The sequence below is a fragment of the Choloepus didactylus genome, chromosome 5 (genome assembly GCF_015220235.1).
Source record: "Choloepus didactylus isolate mChoDid1 chromosome 5, mChoDid1.pri, whole genome shotgun sequence".
In the NCBI taxonomy this organism is placed as follows: Eukaryota; Metazoa; Chordata; class Mammalia; order Pilosa; family Megalonychidae; genus Choloepus; species Choloepus didactylus.
This window is the reverse complement of record NC_051311.1, coordinates 65,902,611-65,925,224: the sequence shown is the minus strand read 5'-3', so window position 1 is coordinate 65,925,224 and position 22,614 is coordinate 65,902,611. Positions and strand designations below refer to the sequence as shown.

General features: G+C 38.0%; 1 protein-coding gene and 1 pseudogene across 2 annotated transcripts in view; one reads left to right on the top strand and one right to left on the bottom strand.

Annotated features, from left to right (window-relative positions):
• The window catches only part of GRM8 (glutamate metabotropic receptor 8), an 896,233-nt gene that overhangs the window by 41,596 nt on the left and 832,023 nt on the right, over positions 1–22,614 (bottom strand). The window lies entirely within an intron of this gene.
• On the top strand, positions 14,876–16,920 carry LOC119534752 (annotated as a pseudogene).

Sequence of the window (22,614 nt, the reverse complement as noted above, 5' to 3'; positions counted from 1 at the left end):
CACTCTTAAGTACTTGAAGGATGCAGGGGTGGTGATTCCCACCACATCCCCATTCAACAATCCTATTTGGCCTGTGCAGAAAATAGATGGGTCTTGGAGGATGGCAGTGGATTATTGTAAACTTAACCAGGTGGTGACTCCAATTGCAGCTGCCATTCCAGATATGGTATCATTGCTTGAGCAAATCAGCACATCCCCTGGTATGCAGCTATGATCTGGCAAATGTTTTTTTTCTCAATAGCTGTTATTAAGGACCACCAGAATAGTTTGCATTCAGCTAGCAATGCCAGCCATAAACATTCACTGTGCTATCTCAGGGGTATATCAACTCTCTAGCCCTATGTCATAATATTGTCCACAGGGATCTTGATCATTTCTCCCTCCCACATGACATCACAGTGGTCTTATATAGATGATATAATGTTGATTGGACCTAATGAGCAAGAAGTAACAACTACTCTAGATTTGTTGGTAAGGTACTTGTGTGTCAGAGGATAGGAGATAAATCCAACAAAAATACAGGGGACTTAGACCTCAGTAAAATTTCTAGGTGTCCAGTGGTGTGGGGCATGTTGAGATATCCCTTCTAAGGTGAAGGATAAGCTATTGCATCTGCCCCCTCATATGACCAAAAAAGAAGCATAACGCTTAGTTGGCCTCTTTGGATTTTGGAGACATCATATTCCTCAGTTGGGTGTGCTTTTTCAGCCCATTTATTGAGTGGCCAGAAAAGCTTCTAGTTTTGAGTGGGGACCTGAACAAGATGAAACTCTGTGACAGGTCCGGGCTGTTATGCAAGATGCTCTGCCACTTGGACCTTATGATCCTGCTGATCCAATGGTGCTGGAAGGCTCCTATATGAGAATCACAGTGCAGGCCCTTAGGATTTTGGAGTAAAACCTTACCATCCTTTGCAAATAACTACTCTCCATTTGAGAAACAGCTTTGGCCTGCTATCGGGCCCTAGTAGAGACAGAACCCTTAACCATGGGCCACCAAGTTACCATGAGACCTGAGTTACCTGTTCTGGTTGGGTGTTGTCCAACCCACCAAGCCATAAAGTTGGGTGTGCACAGCAGCACTCCATCATAAAACGGAAATAGTATATACGATAGAGCTTGAGCAGGTCCTGAAGGCACAAGTAAGTTACATGAGGAAATGGCCCAAATGCCCATGGCCCCCACTCCTTCCACCTTACCTTCACTTTCCTAGCCCACAGCTATGGTGTCTTGAGGAGTTCCTTACAATCAGTTGACTGAGGATGAGGAAACTCAGGCCTGGTTTACAGATGGTTCTGCATGATATTCAGGCACCACCCAAAAGTGGACAGCTGCAACACTGCAGCCCATTTCTGGGATGTCCCTGAAGGACAGTGGTGGTGGGAAATCCTCCCAGTGGGTGGAATTTCATACAGCGCACCTGGTTGTTTATTTTGCTTGGAAGGATAACTGGACAGAGGTGCATTTGTATACTGATTCAAGGCTGTTGCTAATGGTTTGGCTGGATGGTCAGGGACTTGGAAGGAACATGCTTGGAAAATTGGTGACAAGGAAGTCTTGGTAAGAGGTATGTGGATAGACCTTTCTGAGTGGGCAAAAACATGAAGATATTTGTGTCCCATGTGAATGCTCACCAGAGGACAACTTCAGCAGAGGAAGATTTTAATAATCAAGTGGATAAGATGACCTGTTTGCTGGACATCAATTAGCTTCTTTCTCCAGCCACTCCTGTTATTGCCCAATGGGTCCATGAACAAAGTGGTCATGGTGGTAAGGATGGAGGTTATGCAGAGGTCAGCAACATGGACTTCCACTCACCAAGGTTGAACTGGCCACAGCCACTGCTGAGTGCCCAATCTGCCAGCAGTAGAGACCCACACTCACTCCCTGATATGTCACAATTCCCCAAGGTGATCAGCCTGCTACCTGGTGGCAGGTTGATTATATTGGATCACTTCCATCATGGAAGGGGCAGTGATTTGTTCTCACTGGAATAAATACATACTCCAGATATGGGTTTGCCTTCCCTGTGGTCAAGGCTTCTGCCAAAACTACTACCTGTGGACTTATGGAATGCCTTATACACCATCATTGTATTCCACACAGCATTGCTTCTGACCATGGAACCCACTTCACAGCAAATGAAGTGAGGGAATGGGCACATGTTCATGGAATTCTCTGGTCTTACCATGTTCTCCATCATCTACAGGCAGCTGGGTTGACAGAACAGTGGAATGGTCTGTTGAAGACTCCATTATGGTGCCAACTAGGTGGCAATAACTTGCAGGGCTAGGGCAGTGTTCTTCAGGAGGTTGTGGATGCTCAGCATCCACTCTATGGTGCTGTTTCTCCCATAGCCAGGTGTTCCAGTTTGCTAATGCTGCCTTTTCGCAAAACTCCAGAAATGGATCAACTTTTATAAAACGGGTTTATTTGGTTACAAAGTTACAATCTTAAGGCCATAAAGTGTCCAAGGTAATGCATCAACAATTGGGTATCTTCACTGGAGGATGGCCAATGGTGTTTGGAAAACCTGTTAGCTGGGGAGGCACATGGCTGGCGTCTGCTTCAGAGTTCTGGTTTCAAAATGGCTCTCTCCAAGGGCATTCCTCTCTAGGCTACAGCTCCTCAAAAAATGTCATTCTTGTCCTCTCTTAGCTTCTCTGGAGCAAAAGTCTGCTTTCAAGGGCCGTCTCCAAAATGTCTCTGTAATCTGCAGCTCCTCTCTCAGCTCCTGTGCATTCTTCAAAGTATCTCTCTTGGCTGTAGCAGGCTGACTCCTTCTGCCTGAGCTTAGATAGTGCTCTGGTAAACTTATCAAGGCCCATGCTGAATGGGCAGGGCCACACTTCCATGGAAATTATCCAATCAGAGTTATCACCTACAGTTGGGTGGGTCAATTCTCCATGAAAAAACTCAAAGAATTACAATCTAATCAACACCCATAACACCTGCCCACACAAGATTGCATCAAAGAATATGGCATTTGGGGGGACAGAATACATCTAAACATGCACACCAGGATTCACATGTCCAGGAATCAAGGGGTAGAAACAGGAGTGGCACCACTCACTATCACTCCTAGGAATCCACTAGGAAAATTTTTGCTTCCTGTCCCTGCGAGCTTAAGCTCTGCTGGTCTACAAGTCTTTCTTCCAAAAGGAGGAGTGCTTCCACCAGGAAACACAACAATAATTCCACTGAACTGGAAGTTAAGACTGCCACCTGGCCACTTTGGGCTTCTTATGCCTCTGAATCAACAGACAAGGAAGAGGATTACTGTACTGGCTGGGGTCTGATCCTGACTATCAAGGGGAAATAGCACTGCAACCACACAATGGAGGTAAATAAGAGTTTCCCTGGAATACATGAGACCCCCTAGAGTGTCTCTTAGTACTACCATGCACTGTGATTAGTCAATGGAAAACTGCAAGAACCCAACCCAGGCAAGACTACCAATGGCCAAGAAACTTCAGGAATGAAGTTTTGGGTCACCCCACCAGGCAAAGAACCACAGCCAGCTGAAGTGCTTGCTGAGGGTAAAGGGAACAGGGAATGGGTAGTGGAAGAAGGTGTTATAAATATGAACTATGACCACATGACCAGTTACAGAAATGAGGACCATGATGGCATGAATATTTCCTCCTTTTATGTTATGAGTATATTTGTATTTGTCTGAAAAGCAAACATCTTTGTTTTCTTTTCTATCTTATCCCTTTTCATATGACATAAGTCGTATTATTCATTTTGCAGTATTTAAGTTAAAGGAAATCAATTTTAAGAGAGTTAATGTCACTCAAGGACTTGCACACTATTCTGGAGAGATTTAGTGCATTTACAGTTGTTTGCAGGACAGCTGAGTATTGTTAGGTGAAATATATGTCTCTTATTATTCTCTATTTAGAGATAAAGTTTGGGTTAAGGTGATGCATATAACTGCCAAGTTGATAAGGGGTAGACTGTAATGGTTAGGTTCATGTGTCAACTTAACCAGGTGACTGGTAAAGCAAGTACTGGCCTAACCATTATTGCAAGGACATTTGTGGCTAGTTAATAAACCAGAAGGCTGGTTTATTAAATCATCAGTCAATTGGCTACAGCTGGGACTGTTTATATCAATGAAGGGCATGTCTTCCACAATGATTGATTCAATTACCTGGATTAAATTCAAACAGTTGAAGATTTTTATGTGAGACAGATAGAAGACTGTCACTTCTTTGGCTAGCCAGCAAGCATTTCCTGAGGAGTTCATCAGAGTTGCCAGTTCACTGTATGAGGAGTTCATCAAACACCTTCTTTGGAGTTGCCAGTTTTCTGCCTGCTCTACAGAATTTGGACTAGTGCATACCCACAGTTGCAAGAGACACTTTTATAAAATCCTATATTCATAGATATCTCTTGTTTCTGTTTCTCTAGAGAACCCTAACTATTACACTAGCCATGGACTTTGGTAAATGATTTAATATCATCAAACTTCAATTTCCTCATGTAGAAAGACATTATAACAATACCATCTCTAACTGCCTTACTAGAGAACTATGAAAATAAAATGAGATAATGCATGTGAAATTGCCTCATAAACCAAAACGACCATAAACTGCTATAGAACATTTTGGATATCTGCTGCTGACCATAAAATTTCAATATCTGTCCTTGTCACATGCTTACAATCTATGAGAGACAACTGATTCAAAGAGAATTAAAATTCTGAAAAAAGGAAAAAGAAAGATTTTAGTATCTCAATAATTATTTCCTCTCTCCTCTGCTATTCTTGCTATTATCAATGTCTATATTGAAGATCCATCCAATTCCCTGGCCTTATGATTTCTTGCATTTATCACTTGTAATAATCTTGTCCTTTAATCCATTTGTTTTAATAATAAATGCACATTTTCAAAAGTCTTAACTCTAAGCCTCCTAGACTCTGACCACCACTACATATTTTCAAGCACACTCCTTCTAGTACAAACTCCAATAATTCTTTTTTATCATTTTTATTGCAGAATATGACATTTATACAAAGAAATGATAACTTTCCAAGTGTAATTTAGCAAGTAGTTAGAGAGAAAATTTCAAAGACTACTGTAGGCTACACTTCCACAGTTTCAGTTATTTCCTTATTGTGAAATATAACATATATACAAAAGGCATTATCTTTCAAAGTATGATTTAACAAGCAGTTATATAGGAAATTTCCGAAGTTGTTATGAGTTATAGTACCATGGTTTCAGTTATTTCTTTATTGTGAAATATATATACAAAAAGGTGATAGCTTTCAAATTACAATTCACAAGTAGCTATAGAACAAATGTCCAAAGAAGCTTTATGTTATACTTCTGAATTTGGTATGGAAATGGATAGCAGTGATGATTGTTTGTTAATGGAATTATAATTATCAGAGCTGTATTGAAAGTGAATAGGATTGAAAGGGGTTGTTTAAAGGCATGTTTCCCACAGATCAGCACCACAAATATAGATAGGGACTTGCATGATGTACTTCTAAGGAATGAAACTAGCACAGAGAGTTGACAACAGGAGGACATATGAGAAAAATCTATATATTGCATACTAGGGACTATAATTAATAGGAATACCATACTAGTACTACACAAATGCTAGGGACAAATAAGAAGGGCTGACAAGAGCTACAAGATGTTCTGGGCTATGAGAATTGTTTAAAATGGAGAGTGATGAGGATTGTACAACTAAGTGATGATAATGTGATATATAGATGGATTACTTTGGACATAATACATGCTATGTGAACTTTGGAACCCCTTCCTCCAATAATTCTTAAATCCTACAGTTTCCTCTAATCCACCAGTACTTAAGTCCTCTCCTATCCCTTTCTTCCTTCTTTATCTGTCTTAGATTTCACTGTCTAAAATTAAAATCATTGCTTTGCAAATACCTTCAACTTCCTTGCCCCTCTCTACTGTCATTGCCTATGTTCAGAAAATATAAATCCTACTCTGGTTAAATCCAACTTACTATTTCCATGCTTGTACCCCCAAAAGCTAAAAGGGTTCCCATTGTTGATTAGCCTCATTTTAAATTCTTAATGATAAGCCTCAACAGGGCTTCAGCGAGCCTACAAAACTATTAGATTGTCTTCATCGATTCACTATCCAGCATTTCAAGAAGATGACTAATTCACATATTTTCTTTCTTCAAAACTGCAATATTCACTCTCCTCACTTTTATCTGAAAACTGGTTCTCATTTCACAAGAAAACATAAAGTACTATTAGAGAACTTCCTCATAATTTGACTACCAGTTTTAGTAACTTTACTATCTTCTGTAATCATTAATTCTGCCTTTTCTGTGTCACTATCCAAGGACAATCCATCAGTAACATAGAACTTTCCATTGCCCATAGCTGTTGAAAGACAGTGCATCTGACAATTTCCCTGTTTCTCCCTGGCATCAAGTTTCAAATCTCTACTGGATTATTCCTGCCATGACAAAGGCAGACTATATTTCATTTATAAAAAGCCTCCCTTGATTTTCTAATTTGCAAATGTTTAAAAATACCCATTTTCACCATTTTACATTAAAAATCATTGAAGTTGTTGTCTATATTTGCTGAGTCCACTTTCCTTTCTCTCATTCTCTTCTGAACAGCTCCAATCAGGCTCCCATACTCCTACCTCTACCACAATTGGTTTTGTCAAGATCACCTCCATTTTGCCAAGCCAATGATCATTTCTTAGTCCTTATTTTGACTGATCTCTTAGCAGCATCTGAAATATGTGATTATCCCAGTTTCATCTGATCCAAAAAAATTTGAATATTCTATTTCCCACATTCCAAAGTGAAGTGACAGACCTTCAGCTAAACATGATTTGAAAAATAGTGGTCAAAAACTGTTTTTTGTTTTTTTGCTTATTTGTTTTTACCCTTGACCATCCACCTTCACCTCAGCCTCTAAAGGAGTTTAAAGACATGCCAGAATTTAGATAGCAAATTTTCTTGGAGAAAGCTATAGCTTTCTCCCTCCTAGCCTTGTGGGAGTGAGGACTACACAGAAAAATTATGTATCTCTTGCAATCTGGGAGACACAGAGGAGACATGCCCAACTCATACCTAAAGGGGAAGAGGCTGACTGTATTGGCCTTTCATGGCAGAGAAAAAATCTGTATTGGAGATATTATTAATTTCCCATTGTGATGGTTAAGTTCATGTGTCAACTTGGCCAGGAAATGGTGCCCAGTTGTCTGGTAAAGCAAGCACTGGCCTAACTGCTACTGTGAAGACATTTCATAGACTTAAATCATATAAGTTGATTGCATCTATGTCTGATTACATCTAAAATCATCTAAGGGGAGTGTCTTCGACAATGAGAGATGCTTAATCCAATCAGTTGAATGTTTTAAAAGGAGAAGTGATGACTTCAACAGTAAGAAGAGAGAACTTTCATCTCTACTTCAGCCACTTTGCTTCTCCTGGAAAATTCATCAAAACCTTCATCAGACTTGCCAGCTTGCAGCCTGCCCTACGGAATTTGGACTTGTGCATTCCCACAGTTGCATGAGACACTTTTATAAAATCTCATAATATTTACAGATATCTCCTCTTGGTTCTGTTTACCCAGAGAACCCTGACTTACACACCCATCGAAAAGTGCCAAAGGTTCATATTTGTTAACAATCAGTTTGTTTGCAAAGAAAGAATAAAGAGATAGGGGAGAGAAAGCAAGTTCTTCTGGAGTCTTCTTAAAGGGATTTTATCCAAAAGAGCTACCTAGGGAAGAAATGAGACTCCAAGAGAAAAAAAAAAATTCAACACAGAAAATGCCTGCCTACAGCCTGGGATCTATTAAGGAATTGCAGCAGTTAGCTGAAGACAGCATCTCCTATGACAGAAACTGCAGGTGAGATATTCCCAGTGATGGGGGACTCCACACAAGTGCCCCATGAGGAAATGAGTCAGTTATGAGAGTAAGGATAATAGCAGATAATAGGAGAGGTTCTTAAATGAAGGGAGATTCACAGACCCCAACATAGGATATAGTGGGGAGGGGTCCATGAAATTGGATGAGAAACAAATCACACCTTTATTTTTACGAAGATCTAACAAACATTAAACTTTGCTTTGAATTATCAATTTAGGCAAGACACCACAGCAGTATTAAAAGTATTACCAGGAATATTAATGTCTTTTTCACCAACAAAAACCACTGATATTTTTGTAGCACATTAACTTGTTGAAGATATCTCAATATACTTACGTACATCACTAATTCACAATTAACATACTATGAGTAGTTATTAGACCCATTGTTAGATCTTGTTATAATAATGTATTAATAGAGAACCATACAGATTATTTTATCACACATTTGCTTTAAAACTTTTATATATATATATTAATGAGATTGTTCACATGCCATGAAACTATCCAAAGATCCAAAGTATACAATCAATTGCCCATGGTACCATCATACAGCTGTGCATCCATCAACACAATTAATCTTTTTTTCAATTTTTAGAATATTTTCATTACTCCAGAAAAGAAATAAAGAAAAAAAAGGAAACTCAGATCCTCCCATACCCCTAACCACACCCTCCTCCATTATTGATTCAAAGTTTTGGTATAGTACATTTCTTACTGTTGATGAAAGAATGTTAAAATACTACTAACTGTGGTATATAGTTTTCCTCAGGTATATATATATTTTCCCCATATGCCTCTCTATCATTAACTTCTAGTTATAGTGTCATATATTTGTTCTAGTTCATGAGAGAGATTTCTAATATTTGTATAGTTAATCATGGACATTGTCCATCACAAGATTCACTGTTTTATACATTCCCATCTTTTAACCTTCAACTTTCCTTCTGGTGACATGGGTGACTCTGAGCTTACACTTTCCACCACCTTCACACAACTTTCAGCACTGTTACTTATTCTCACAACTTGCTACCATCATCCCTGTCCATTTCCAAACATTTAAGTTCACCCTAGTTGAACATTCTGCTCATAATAAGCAACCTCTCCCCATTCTTTAGCCTCTTTCTATATCCTCATAGCTTACATTTCATGTCTGTGAGTTTACATATTATAATTAGTTCATATCAGAGAGACCCTGCAATATTTGCCTTTAAGTGTCTGTCTTATTTCCCTCAATATAGTGCCCTCAAGTTTTCTTCATCAACCCATTTCTTTTAAGATGGTTTTGTTCACACACCATACATTCCGTTGTAAGTAAAAATCATTGGTTCCCTGTATAGTCATGTATTTATGCATTCAGCATCATCACCACTATCTATATAAGGACATTTCCATTTCTTCCACAAAGATGGAGGAAGAGTCAAAGAAGGCAGAGAGGCAGAAGAAAAAGAAAAGAGAAAGAGAGACAAGCAAACAAACAAAAAAACAAAATTTGATAGCTAGAAAATGACAAAAGGAAAGATGGCATTAACCTAAAGTAGAATAAAAAGTCAGACAACATCACCAATGCCAGGAGTCCCATACCCTTCCCATACTTCCCACTTGCCCATATGCATTTAGCTTTGGTATATTGCCTTTGTTATATTAAAGGAAGCGTAATACAATGTTTCTGTTAATTATAGTCTCTAGTTTGCTTTGATTATATTTTCCCCCAATCCCACCCTATTTTTAATTCCTTGCAATGTTGACATTCATTTGTTCTACCTCATGTAAAAACATATTTGTATCTTTTATTACAATCATTGAGCACCCTAGGTTTCCCTGAGTTACACAGTTCCAGTCTTTATCATTCTTTTGTTCTGGTGTCCCACATGGTCCCAGCCTTCCTCTTTCACTGATATTCACAGTCATCTTTGTTCACTGTACTTACATTGCTGTGCTACTATCTCCCAAAATTGTTTTCCAAACCTCTCATTCCTGTCTTTTCCTTTCTGTCTGCAGTGCTTCCTTTAGTGTTTCCTGTAGAGCAGGTATCTTGTCATTGTCTGTTTGTCAGAGAATATTTTAAGCTCTCCCTCATACTTGAAGGATAGTTTTGCCAGATATAGGATTCTTGGTTGGTGGTTTTTCTCTTTCAGTATCTTAAAAATATCACCCCACTTCCTTCTTGCCTCCATGGTTTCCATTGAGAAATCCACACATAGTATTATCAAGCTTTCTTTGTATGTGATGGATCACTTTTCTCTTGCTGTTTTAGGTATTCTCTTTTTACCTTTAACATTTGATGATCCAATTATTAAGTGTCTTGGTGTAGGCCTATTCTGATCTATTCAATTGGGGGTATGCTGCACTTCTTGGATGCGTAACTTTATGTCTTTCATAAGAGACAAGAAATTTTCATCGATTATTTCCTCTATTATTGCTTCTGCCACTTTTCCCTTCTCTTCTCTTTCTGGGACACCAATGACACATACATTCTTGCTTTTCATTTTGTCTTTAAGTTCCCAGAGATGTTGCTCTTATTTTTCCATACTTTTCTCTATCTGTTCTTTTGTGTGTAGGGTTTCAGGTGCCTTGTCATCCAGTTCCTGAGTGTTGTCTTCTGCCTCTTGAAATCTGCTGTTGTATGTCTCCATTGTGTCTTTCATCTCTTGTGCTGTCCCTTTCGTTTCCATAGATTCTGCCAGTTGGTTTTTTGAACTTACAATTTCTACCTTATGTACACCCAGTGTTTTCATTATATGGTTCAGCTCTTTCACCACATCTTCCCTAAACTTTTTGAATTGGCTTAGTATGAGTTGTTTAAATTCCTGTATCTCAGTTGAAGTGTAAGTTTGTTCTTTTGACTTGGCCATAACTTCATTTTTCTTACTTTTGGTTGTAGCTTTCTTTTGTCTAGGCATGGTTTCCTTGGTTACCCCAATCAGGTTTCCCCAGACCAGAATGGGCTCAGGTCCCAGAGGGAAGAAGTATTCAGTATCTGGTTTCCCTGGGGGTGTGTCGTAGAAAATTGGTATGCCCTGCGATGCCTCAGGTCACTGTGCTTTTCTGCCCAGCAGGTGGTGCCTGTCAGCCTGTAATTCCAGACTGGTGTAAGGGGGTGTGACCTGTGGCTGTTTTCCCCCAGGCTCTGGGGTCTGGTTCTGAATGGAAGTCAGGTAGTAGAGTGGGGCCCCACCCCTTTCCTCTTAGAGAAGATAGACCCCTAGGAAGAGGTCAATAGCATTTCAATGGTTTCTCTCTACCTGTGCTATCTCCATCCTTGTCTAGGTCAGAGCACTGGGAACTGAAAATGGTTGAGGCTTTCTCCACTGAGCTGAAACAGGGAGAGAAAGCCCCCTTAAGGGCCAGTCTGCACTCATCCTCCAGCTCTCCAAGGTCAGCTGTCACCCAAACCTCTGTCTGCTTGTTGGGGATTTATAGCTTGTATCGAGCAGTCCACATTTGTTAATTAAAACCCCAGTTGGAGCTCAGCTGAGCTGTATTCACTTGCTTGGAGAGAGCTGCTCTCTAGCACCATGAGGCTTTGCTGCTCGGGCTGTGGGGGGAGGGGGCTCCTGGCTTGGATCCACAGTTTTTACTTACAGATTTTATGTTGTGATCTCAGGCATTCCTCCCAATTCAGGTTGGTGTATGATGAGTGGATGGTCACGTTTGTCCCCCTGCAGTTATTCCAGATTATTTACTAGCTGTTCCTGGTTTTTTATTAGTTGTTCCAGGGGGACTAACTAGATTCCACTCTTCTCTATGCTGCCATCTTAGATCCCTCTCTTGTTTTAAAACTTTTTGATGACCATATGTCAATATAATTGTTCCTTTGTAATCATATATATTTTAATTAAAGTCTTTATTTCTGAGGAAGAGTGTCATCAGACTGCCAAACGCCCATAGCACCAAAAAAAAAATAAAAAAATAAGAACCCTTGATTTAGAAAGACAAAGTGCTTCTAACTTCTTTTGAGGTCATATAGAAAGAAATAACTATTATTAAATAATAGCATATTCCAATCTTTGCTTATTGATTGGCCCAATTCAACTGTCTCAAAGATGCTGACATATTTTATCTCATGTGCCCATCCTTAATTAATTCAGTGGCAGGTAGTTTCTATGAATATGAGTTGTAATTACCTCCCAAGAACTAAATCAATAGGCAAATAGAGCAGATGGAGAGCCATTCAAAATAATTTCACATATTTTGGCATATTTTCTATTGTAGTTCACTGAAAACTATGGTAGCTGACATTTCTGAATATTCAAAATCCTTCTCTTCCAAGGCAAGCACATCTCTAGAATTAAAAATTATAAACCTGGGACAATATAAATCAAGCTTGTCTATTTAAAATCATTGACAAAGGAACTGATATTATACCCATGGTAGTCCATCAGAGTGTTTGATTGATCTCACTTCCTCAGGGCTCAATTGACCATTATTTGAATCTTCAAAAGATGGACTGTCAATCTGTGTAATCCAATAGAAGTGGAGTAGGGGAGAAGAGAAAATGTTAAGTTATTCTACCCAATATCTTTTAAAAGATTTACTCTGGGGAAAGTCAAAGAAAATTTGTGCATTCAAAGTGATCCTCAAATGATTCCCCATATAGGTTTATACCCCCTGGATGCCCATCCTGCATTTGGAGAATTGAGTTCATCACTGGGGGAGGGGGGCCTCAATAGAATTCCTACCTGAAGGTGTTTATTTATTGTGTTAGTTTCCTGGCACTACTGTAACAAATTACCACAATCTGGGTGGCTTAAAACAATATAAGTTTATTCTCTTGTAGTTATACAGGTAAGGCATTGAAAACCAAGGTGTCAGTAGGGCTGTGCATCCTTCAAAGACTCTGTGGAAGAATTCTTCCTTGCATCTTCCAGCTTCTGGTGGCTTTTGGCATTCCTTGGCTTGTGCTTGCATCACTCCAATATCTGTCTCCATTTTCACACCGCTTCCTGTTTTGAGTGTCTGTATCTTCTCTTCTTCTGTCTCATAAGGACACCTGCCATTGGATTTAGGACCCACCTGGACAACCTGGGATTATCTCATCTCAACATCCATATCTTAATTATAACTGAAAATACCCTTTTTTCAAATAAAGACTAATTTCATGGTTCCAGGGGTTAAGACATGGACATATGTTTTGGGGGTCACCATTCAACCTACTACAATTGTTAATCTCATCCCTAGCTTTATCCTTTCTTTCCTAATTTATTTTATCCTCTTTGCTCTAAATGTCATATTTACTTTCTATTTTAACATTCTGACTTTAAGTTTTATATATGCATGTATATAAATATAGATGCATATGTATATGTATATATTGTCTTAAATCTATTCTGAAGTAGGGTAAAACATGAATATGAGAATATGCTTTAAAAATCAAAAGCCCAATTAGACATAATCCTGTCAAGAGATAGGAAGATCAGTAATCACTTCTTTTGTAAAATTCAACATTTTCTTGTTGAATTATGATTATTTTTTCCAAAACTAGAATAATTAATGCCCAGTAGTAAAGAATAGTATACTGAACTTTCATGTTCATTTGCATTACTTAGACTTAAAATTCATAGTAAAAGGATAAATTCTACAATGTGTTTATGTACTATTTATTGCTTCAGATGGATGGTTTCTCTGAGAAATTATTAAGTTATTTAGCTTCAAAGTATACAAATAAAATGGGAATGCTAATTGAGGAATCTATTTATCATTCTTTTTAGTATAGACATTAACTCATTTTGGGTTTAGTAAGTCTTATCTATCATTATAAAATAATCTTTTAGATCAACATGTTGACATAAACAGCTACTGGATACCTCTTCCCAGAGATTCAGCAAAGAAAATGGCAGTTCTCACTTGTTCAGAACTCTGGAAGAGGGTCAAGACTGGAGAAGGATCCCACAAATGCTAAATTGAAGAAAGAGAAAAATATAGGAAGGAAACTTCCATCTCAGACTGGCTAATCCCATCCTCTCCCCCTCACTTGGCCCACGCGTATTGGGACATGCTCAGGGCAGCATCTGGGATCCTTCCCACCTCCCAGTGGGAATATAGACTATAGAATCTCTCACATCAGTGACACAGATTCCCACCTATATCCAGACACAGAGACTCAAGTCCACAGGGACCCATGACAGGACTTAAGCTGCTGGAAAGGATGGAATATAAAAGGGCAACAAGGAGGAGCTTCCAAAATGAAGGAATAGGGAGGGAAAAGAAGAATCTTTTCCCAAAGCATGTAGCTAGGCAGAAACTGCTCAAATCAACTGTTTGGGGATGCAGGGCAAGGGAAGGATATTTCAAGGCCCAAGTCAGTGAGGGAGAAGAGTCTGATAAAACATGGACAGAGACTATAACAACTGGTGCCCATCCCCCACACATAAGGGAAAAGACAGTAGGTGGCCTAATCCTTGCCTAGGGGACTGCTGCAGACAGGGGCAGCCAGGGGAGTCCTCCACCTCATGTACAGTGGGGGAAAGAGTCCCACACTAAGCCAGATTTTCATTAGCAAAGTGAAAGCAAAGGAATCCTACAGTTCCAGTTTTGCCCAGTCAGATGCTGTTGGGATCCAGGACAACTTCTGAAGACAATTAAGTCATGAAGAGCACCATATGCTGGGCAGTTGGAAATGCAAGGGAAAATTATAGAGTTTTTCAGAACCTCTCCAGCCCCTATCCCAGGCCCATTGGAGGTGGTCTACACCCCCATAATGGTTATCCATCCCTGTTTTGGCTGAGAAATACCTACAACCCAACTGTCAAAGCAGTGTCCTAATACAAACCCAGGCAACAACTAAATCCTAGAGAAGAGATAGAAAGAGACCTTCAGAATACACCCATCAAGACAATCAGATGACCAGATATCAGCAAAAAGTCACAAAGCATAATAAAGCTCAAGAAGAAATAGCCCAGGCTGCTGCCAGCATGCACTTGAGGCCCTGGCAGGTGGCTGTGGGCTGTGGGTGACTCTGCAGAGTCTGACTCAGGCCTTCAATGAGCCTCCAAGCTGTGCCCCTTGACTTGCAGCTGCCACCCAGTCAGAAGACCCAGCCAGTGTTCCAAGAGCAAAGAAGACAAAACCTCAAGGAACTTATTTTAGAAAGAAAGACACATTTTGTGTACAAAGAGGAAGATCAGATATAATCCAGTAATAGAGACTGGAGAATGATGATATCTGAACACCAGGTCAAAGAAGGGACAAAAGTTCTGAAGCTAAAATGAATATGGCTGATAAAGAAAATGCCAACAGACCTACAGAGAGCAAAAATAATATAAGGATGGGAAAAAATTGTATTCCTTTAAAACTTTCTAATGAGTTAACCAATTCAAAAATAGTATTCAATATACATAATTTGGAAGATAATAACAAAACTATTCAGTTGTTACCAATTAAAGATGACCCCCAAAGTCAATGTAGAACATTTAGCCAGGGATTTCACTTAAAATAATAGTAAAGAAAACCAAATAACTACAGAAAAACCAAAGCAAGGTGTTACTAACATTCCCAAGAAACCTGTGCTTGGATCTTATCATGGCCAAATTGTTCAGTCTAAGGTTAATTCATTTAGAAACCTCTACAAGTCAAAGATGAAAGTTTTGCCACAACCCAGAAACTTTTCACTACTGTCTCTGAAGCCACTGCCTGTAAACACCAGCAGTGTAACAGTGAAAAGTAATAGCACCTCAAACAGCACTACCAGAAAATTTATGAGCACTACATGTCAGGACAGGCAGTTTGTGTGACCTCCTATTAGAAGTCACCACAATAATAGCCAGGACAGGGTGAAACAGGGCATCAGTAGAACTTGTGCCAGTGTTACAATCCAGAAAGGGCTTGCTGGAAAGAGATTACTACAGTTAAAAACAGATTAATCTACTGTCAAAAGCAGTTCTTCTCAAGGCACAAAAAGAAATGAGACATCATCAAGAAACCTGGCTTCTGAAATTATAACCAGGCCAGCTTCATCGTTTAATACCAAACTGATAGAAAAGTCCAAAACCATTGACCAGCAAAGACATACTGCAGCCCAAACAACATTTGTTAGGTCAGCTCAGCCTAAAGAAACTGCAGAGGAGAGAAAAATACATCTGACCAAGTGGAAAGCTGGAAAAGGAAGAGTGCTGAAAAGGTCTCCTAGCTCTGTACTTACCCAGCTAGAACCTAAGGAAAATGAAGAGACCCTGTTGGATCTTTCTGGACTACCATGGCAGAAGATGAGCAGAGACCATTTATTGAAAAAGTAAACAAGATATTTTCTGAATGCCTGAACCTGATTAACGAGGGATGCCCCAAAGAAGAAATATTGACCACAGTGAATGACCTGATTAAAAATGTTCTGGGTGCCAAAAAACTTGTAAAATATTGGATATGCCTTGTATGTCTTGAACCAACCAAAAGTTCTATTGAAAATATTATCACAATCTATGAGAAAGCCATTTGGGCAGAGGCTCAGCCTATTGAGATGTAATGTGCAATTGTAGATATTCTAACACTAGAGAATAAAGAAAAACTTAATTTTGGGAGAAAAGACCAAGGCTTGTTCAGCCACAGAACAAATCCAAGAAGTCAACACTGATAATGCAGGTGTTAACCTAGAGCCAGGAAAACTAGGAATGGAAAATAAACAACCTGGAAATGTAATATTTCAAGATTGTGAAAAAGAACAAGAGGACAAAACAAAAGAGCCCATCAGTGATGCTAAAACCTTCAATAAAGAAACTAGAGTGAGTTGCTTAATTAAATATAATGTTTCTACTATGTCATACTTGCAAACTGTGAAAAAGAAGATGCAGTTTGATGAAATAAATTCTACATTTAAAGAGCTGAGGTTTTTAATACCAGTGAGATGTTCTCAACATCTTCAAGAGAACAATTCCAAATTGCCAGATATGTTAAAAGACCATTATCCTTGTATACTTGTATATCTTCATTGTAACAGTTAGCAAAATTGGGACGTGAAATGGATGCTTTTGTCTGCCACCCTAATGCAATGTTCTGCCAGATGTACTCAGAGGCTGGGACAGCAGAAGAGAAATAAAGATTTGATAAGGAATGGGGTTTTAATATAAATACAGTAATGCTGCATCATCAGAAAATGAGATGTTCTGGGTACAATTTATATTTATATAAAAGAAGGTTTTTCATGGTAAGAAGGAAAAGGTGGTAACTTAGTGGATATTAGAAACTTTAAAGCTAGACTGATTTCCCTTCTTGGTTAAATTTTAACTTCCATAGCTTCATTTGACATAATTTATAGATTTTAGAATGGAGTTGGGGAAGAATATGTATTTAATAAATGTCATTATAGTTTAGGTAGCATTTTTAAAATAGCTAATATTTAAACTTGTTTTTTCCTCATGATATAAAAACTTTACTGTTAAATGATGTCTCCTGAAACCTGACCATTATATGCAGTAAACATTTCTCTTCTCCTTACACAAAAATACCACCAATAAAATTGTTTTGTAGAGCCCAGAAGTAATTCTTAATGACATACATAATCTACCAACTCTCTGCAGTTTCAAATAAGTGATTTTTCATTGTAAAAGATTAGTTTTAAAATAAATCTCCTGAATAAATTCAATGAAGGACAATGTGTATAAAGAGATAAAGGATATTAAGGAGACACTAGAATAGAATAAAGAAGAATTTGAAAGAAGACAAAAATAACAGACATTATGGAAGTAAAAGATACTGCAAATGAAATTAAAAATATACTGGAGAGATGCACCAGCAGATTTGAAGAGGCAGAAGAAAAAATCAGGGAGTTAGAAGACAGATCAACTGAATAAGAACAAAAGAAAAAATGGAGAAAAAATGGAGAAATTTAAGGAGAGTCGCAGGAAATTGATTGACAACACAAAGTACACAAATATACACATCATTGTTGTCCCAAAAGGAGAAGAGAAGGGAAAAGGGCCAGGAAGAAATGTCAAAGAAATTATGGCTGAAAACTTCCCAACCCTTATAAATGATATAAATATGCAAATCCAAGAAGCCCAATGTACTCTAAACAGAACAGACATGAATAGATCCACTCCAAGACACATGGTAATCAGACTGTCAAATACAGAAAAGAAGGAAAAAATTCTGAAAGCAGCAAGCAAAAGCAATTTCCCACTTACAAGGAAAGTCAAATAAGGCTAAGTGTTGATTTCTCATCAGACATCAAGAGGTGAGAAGGCAGTGGAATGATATGTTTAAGACACTGAAAGAGAAAAATTGCTAGCCATGAATTCTCTACCCAGCAATGCTGTCCTTGAAAACTGAGGGAGAGTTTAAAATATTCACAGATAAACAGAAGCTGAGAGAGTTTGTTTCTAAGAAACCAGTCCTATGAGAACTACTAAAGGGAGTTCTGCCAGCTGAAAAGAAAAGACAGAAGAGAGAGATCTGGAGGAGGTTATAGAATTGAAGAGTATTAGTAAGGGTAACTTAAAGGATAAAAAGAGAGAGAGAAAAAATAGACCAGACAAATAAAAGCCAAATGATAAGGTGGTTGAATTACAAACTTCCTTTACTAAGCCTACTTATAATGTTGCCTAAGAGTTTCCCTCAGAGAACCTCTTTTGTTGCTCAAATGTGGCCTCTCTCTCCAAGCCCAGTGGGCAGGCAAACTCACTGCCCTCCCCTCTACATGGGACATGACTCCCAGGGATGAGCCTGGACCCAGCATTGTGGGATTGAGGAAGTCTTCTTTACCAAAAGGGAGAAGAGAAATGAAACAAAATAAAGTGTTCAACAGTGTGGGATGTTTTGGATAATCATCTTTACTTGTATTTCTGTTCTTATTTTTCTTTTCTTTTTTTTTTTTGGAGTAATGAAAATGTTCAAGAATTGATTTGGGTGATGAATGCACAACCATATAATGGTACTGTGAACAACTGATTGTACACAGTGGATGATTGTAAGGTATGTGAATATATCAAAATAAAACTGAATTGAAGAAAAAAAAGAACTGCCTTTACAGTAATAACTTTAAATGTTCATGGATTAAACTCCCCAATAAAAAGACACAGATTAGCAGAATGGATTAAAAAAATATATAATCCATCTCTAAGCTGTTTACAAGAGACTCATTTTAGAACCAAAGATACAAATAGACTGAAAGTGAAAGGAAGGAAAAACAAGATATTCCATGCAATCAGTAAGAAAAAAAAATGTTATAAGAGATAAAGAAGGACATTATATATTAATAAAAGGGGAAATAAAGAGGAAGAAATAATAATCTAACTATCTATACTCCTAAAAAACAGTCCTAAAGTATAGGAGGCAAACAAACACTGGCAAACTTGAAGGGAGCCATAGACAAATCTTCTATAATGGTGGGAGATTTTAACACACTACTGTCTCCAATAAATAGAACATCTAAACAGGGGATCAATAAAGAAACAGAGAACCTATATAATGTGGTAAATGAACAATATGTAACATACATATATAGAACATTGCACCCCCAATGCAAAGTCATCATGGGGCATTCTCCAGGATAGACCATACTCTGGGGCAAATAAACAGTTCTTAATAAATTTTAAAAGTTTGAAATTATACAAAGCACTTTCTCTGACTATAAAGGAATGAAGCTAGCAATCAATAACAAACAGAGAAATGAAAAATACCCCAATATATGGAGGTTAAACAACATGCTCTTAGTGGGTCAAAGAAGAAATTATAAGAGAAATCAATGAATATCTCAAGACAAATGAAAACAAGAACACAATGTATTAAAACTTATGAAATGCAATGAAAGCAGTGCTGAGAAGGAAATTTATAGCCCTAAATGCCTACATTAAAAAGGAAGAAGGAGCTAAAACCAATGACCTAACTGAACAATTGGAGAACCTGAGGTAAGAAGAGCAAACTAACCCCAAAGCAAGCAGAAGGAAAGAAATAACAAAGGTTAGAGCAGAAATTAATGAAATGGAGAATAAAAAAGTAGAGAGAATCAATAAAACCAAAACTTGGTTCTGCTATTCAACATTGGGCTAGAAGCTCTAGCTAGAACAATTACACCAGAAAAAGAAATAAAAGGCATCCAAATTGGAAAGGAAGAAGTAAAACTGTCACTATGTGCGGAAGACATGATCTTATATTTAGATACTCCTGAAAAAAAAAAAAAAAAAAAAAAAGAAATAAAGCTACTTGAGCTGATAAATGAGTTCAGCAAAGTGGCAGGATACAAGATCAACATGCAAAAATCAATCCAGGAAGATGGTGGAATAGGAGAGGCAAAGCAAACTTCTCTTCCATGGAAAAAACAAATATAAGAATCATTGGTGTCCCACAGGAGAAAAATAAAGGGCAAAGAAGAGTGTTTGAGGACATGATCAGGGAAAACTTCCCAACCCTTATTGTGTTGGTTTGATCAATTATGTCACCCACAAAAATGTTCATTAATGCAATCTTATGGGGGCAGACATTAGTTTTTGATTAGGGTGAGCCTTTTGATTAGATCATTTCCATGGAGGTGTTGCCCCATCCATTCAGGATGGATCTGAATTTGATCACTGGAGTCCATTAAGAGCACTCACAGAGAGAAGGAGCTCAGAGAAGCTGAGAGAGACATTTTGGAGATAAGCTAAGATATGTAATTCAGAGTTTGCCCACAAGAGAAGCTAGGAGCCAATACAGACCCAGATGCTTGGAGAGTCTGTGAGATGCAGACAGAAGGATGTTTGGAGATGCCAAGCTAAGAGTGAAGCTCAGAGTTTGCCTTGGATAAACTAAGAGAGGACCCCACATGCTTAGAGAGAAATGCCTTGGGAGAACAAGCACAGAGGCTGACAGAGAGAACCTAAGAGTGACAGAAGCTCAGAGACTTTTTTGAGAAAGCCATTTTGAAACCAGAATCCAGGAGCAAAGGGACCAGCAGACACCAGCCACATGCCTTTTCCAGCTGACAGACGTGTTCTCGGTGCCATTGGCCTTTCTTCAGTAAAGGTATCCTCTTTTTGAAGCCTTAGTTTTGACACTTTTATGGCCTTAGAACTGTAAATTTGTAATCTAATAAATCCCCTTTATGTAACTATTCCATTTCTGGTATTTTGTATAACAGCAGCTTTAGCAAACCAGAACACTTATAAATGACATAAATATGCAAATCAAAGAAGCCCAATGAACTCAAATTGAATAAATCCAAATAGACCCACTTGAGACACGTAGTAATCAGATTGTCAAATGATAAAGAGGAGAAAGTTCTGAAAGCAGCATACAAGGGAAACCACATAAACGGAAGCCACATAAGGCTAAGAACTGACTACTCAGTGGACATCATGGAGGCAAGAAAGCAGTGGTATGACATATTTAAGATTCTGAAAGAGAAAAATGGCCAGCCAAGAATTCTTTATCCAGCAAAGCTCTCCTTCAAAATTGAAGAAGAGATTAAAATTTTCACAGACAAATGCTGAGAGAATTAGTTAACAAGAGACCTGCCCTGCAAGAAATACTAAAGGGAGTTCTACCAGCTGAGAAAGAAAGAAAGAAAGGAGAGAGAGGTCTGGAGAAGGCCACAGAACTGAAGAGTGTTAGTAACAGAAAATTAAAGGAAAAAGAGAGGGGAGTATATAGATCTGCCAATTAAAAACCAAAGGCAAGATGACTGGTTCAAGAACTGATTCACAGTAAAACTTTGAATGTGAATGGATTAAACTCCCCAATTAAAAGATATAGACTGTCAGAATTGATCAAAAAGTATGATCCATCAATACACTTATCTCAGACCCAGTGACACAAAGAGATTGAAAGTGAAAAGATGGAAAAAAATATTCCACACAAGCTGTAGCAAAAAGAAAGCAGGGGTAGCTATACTAATATCAGACAAAATAGACTTTAAGTGCAAAGATGTCATGAAAGACAAAGAAGGACATTATATATTAATAAAAATAAACAATTCACCAAGAAGAAATAACAATCATAAATGTTAATGCACCCAATAAAGGAGCTCCAAAGTACATGAGACAAACACTGTCAAAACTGAAAGGCAGCAATAAACATTTCTACAATAATAGTGGGATATTTCAATACACCAGTCTCTTCTATAGATAGAACAACCAGAAAGAGGTCCAATAAGGAAATTGAGAACCAAAACAATGTGTTAAATGAATTCAACTTAACAGACATATATAGATCATTACATCCCAACTTACCAGGATATACAATCTTCTCTAGCACTCATGGAATGTTCTCCAGGATAGATCATATGCTGGGGCACAAAACAAGTCTTAATAAATTTAAAAAGATTGAAATTATTCAAAGCACATTCTCCAATCATAAGGGAATGCAACTAGAAATCAATAACCTCCAAAGAACCAGAATTTTCACAAATATATGGAGGTTAAACAGCACATTCCCAAACAAAGAAAAATTGGGTCAAAGAAAAACTGCAAGAAAAATTGTTAAATATCTAGAAAAAAATCAAAATTAGAACACAACATATCAAAACCTACAGGATTCAGTGAAAATGGTGCTGAGAGAGAAATTTATAGTTCTAAATGCATACATTAAAAAGGAAGAAAGAGCTAAAACCAAAGACATAACTGAACAACTGAAAAAGCTAGAGTTTGCTCAGCAAACTATTCCTAAAGGAAGTAGAAGAAAAGAAATGACAAAGATTAAAGCAAAAATAAATGATATGGAGAACAAAAAAAAAAAAAAAAAAAAAAGAGAGAATGAATAATACCAAAAGTTGGTTCTTCAGAAAGACCAAAAAGATTAACGAACCCTTAGATAGACT